We start from the raw sequence: 2,875 nt of genomic DNA, 5'->3' as shown, positions 1-2,875 counted from the left end.
GTAATCCCCAAACGATATTAGGGAATCCAATCCATTGGAAATGTCTATTATCAATTACCGTGTATCTATAATCCCTCATCCATCTAATATCTCAAATATTGTATACCAGGCATGGTGCTGTTAGACCGATATGATTTCTATTTAAGTCTCACTCTAATCAAATTCTCTCGGAGAACTCTTTCTCTCTCAATCTGGGTAACCTTGGTTAAGGATTTGTTTGAGCAAGAACACATGAAATATTTCTCTCATGACACCGAGAGTGGATGATACTCTATTGAGAATCAATAGTCCTCATAAAGTTGATTGCCACTCCCGATGACCGGTTATGCTAGATCTGAAACCTCAAGACCTATAAGTCTGGTATCAAAGAGTGGAGTACTCATATAGGACATCTTTGGTGTCTTAAGTCTAAGGACCAGATACACCACTAGGACTATGAAATCAGACAATATAACATCATCAACCATCCACATTCCATGAGCAGAGCAATTAGTAAACTTATTCTCCAATGAGCACCTACATTATATCCCTAGTGTCCCTACATGAGCAGCTATGAGACTAGCCTCCTCCATCATATGTACGAGTATATAGTACACCAGTCTGTTCGGTTATCTCGATGTCCCTCTCGATTAACCTATGACCAAGATTATTTAGGATATATGTTTAAAGGTGAATCAGTCTCAATATCGTGATCTCATCATGATTTGATTCTCATTGCATATATCTATGGACATCATAATATAATCATATTATGACTCTTGTGACGCTCAAAGATAATCTGAGACAATGGCTTTGTTAATAGATCTATGATGTTATCTTCAGATGGAATTTTTTCCACTACTATATCTCATCAGGTCATGATCTCTTTGATCAGGTGAAATCTCTTCAGAATGTGCTTAGACTTTTGATAAGACCTTAGTTCCTTCACTTGAGCAATCACCCCATTGTCACAATATAAGAGAATCGACTCCTCATTAACCAGCATGACTTTTAGATCTATGATAAACTTCTTCATTCAGACTCCCTCCTTTTCTGCCTTTGCTACAGTAATGTATTTCGCCTTTGTGGTCAAGTTAGCAGTAGTATCTTGCTTAAAACTCTTCTAGTATATTGCTCCTCCATTCATGGTGTACACATACCCTGAATTTGACTTGCTATCATCAACATCGGATTGGAAACTCGTGTCTGTGTAGCCTTCAACCTTGATGTTACTATCTCTATATACTAATAAAAGATCCTTAGTCTTTCTCAAGTACTTAAGGATACACTTTACTGCTTTCCAATGCTCCAAAGTCTGGATCCGCATACCTGCTCGTGACACTCAAAGCATGCACTATATTAAGCCTGATATATAACGTGACATACATGAGAGACCCTATTGCTAAGGCATAAGGTATCCTATTCATGTTTGTCCTTTCTTCATGAGTCTTTGGGGACATATTCCTAGAAAGCGATGTCCCATGTCTCATTGGTATGAAACCTCTATTGAAATTTTTCATGTCAAATCTTTTAACAATAGTGTCTGTGTACCTGGACTGGGACAATCCAAGCATCCTCTTGGATCTAACTTTATAGATCCGAATCCCCAAGATATAGGATGCTTTCCCTAAGTCCTTCATGGAGATGTGTCTAGATAACCAAGTCTTTACTATGGATAATATTCTTACATCATTCCCAATGATCAGGATGTCATCCACATATAATACCAAAAAGGTAATAGTGCTCCCACTTACCTTCCTGTACATACAAGGCTTATCTTCGTTCTTAATGAAGTCGTAATATCTGATTATCTCATCAAATCTTATGTTTCAACTTCGGAAAGCTTACTTCAGTCCATAAATGGACCTAAGCAACCTACACATTATTTGGGCAGTCCTTAGACACGAATCCCTCAGGCTATATCATATACACCTCCTCATCGAGGTTGTCATTGAGGAACACGATTTTCATATCCATCTACCAGATCTCATAATCATAGTATGCTGCAATAGCCAATAGAATTCAGATAGATTTTAGTATGGCTACGGGTAAGAATGTTTCGTCATAGTCAACACATTGCTTCTAACGATATCTCTTAGCCACTAGCCTTGCTTTATAGGTTTCTACCTTTCCATCTACTCCGATCTTCTTCTTGAATGTCCACTTGCAACCAATGGGTACAATACCCTTGGGTGCATCAACTAGGTTCTAAACATTATTCGAGTACATGGAATCCATCTCATAATTCATGATTTTTTGTCACTTCTCGGAGTCTATACTCATGATAGTCTCCTCGTAGGTCTAAGGAGCAATATCTTCAACATCATCTTCTCTAATATGTCTCACATATCTCTCAAAATGATGAGATACTCTACCGAACCTATGTAAAGTTGAAACTTGTGTGCTAGGTATCTAAACAGACTCGGGCTGTGGAGTGGTGCTTGAGCTAGGTTCTCCAACCTCACTCAACTATATCAGCTTCCACTATCTCCGCCAAGAATGTGTTCCTTCTTAAGGAACATCACTCTCTTAACTATAAAGACCTTTTGGTAATGATAGAAATAATACCCAAAAAGAAAGAGAGAGGAGAGAAAAAGTTAAGGTTTTGAGACTTTTGTTAAAAGATCAATCGATTTTGGTCCAAATTTTATGAGGAGAATTCTTCCAAGAAGCTTTATAATCCTAATGGTGTCGAAATGCGATTTGTCTTCTCTGATATGCTTTTTTAATATATCCACTTGGTGAGACCTAAATTTTTTTTTTGATAAAATTTATTTTTGGTTATGATGATATGTTATTGTTGAACTAAGATATATGTTTTTAATGTTATTATGATCCTTCAATTATTCTGAAAAAAACTTATTATAAACATATTATAATATAGTTTCGTAGTTTT

The sequence above is a fragment of the Musa acuminata genome, chromosome BXJ2-8 (genome assembly GCF_036884655.1).
Source record: "Musa acuminata AAA Group cultivar baxijiao chromosome BXJ2-8, Cavendish_Baxijiao_AAA, whole genome shotgun sequence".
Classification (NCBI taxonomy): domain Eukaryota; kingdom Viridiplantae; phylum Streptophyta; class Magnoliopsida; order Zingiberales; family Musaceae; genus Musa; species Musa acuminata.
Note: the sequence above shows the minus strand (reverse complement) of the source record.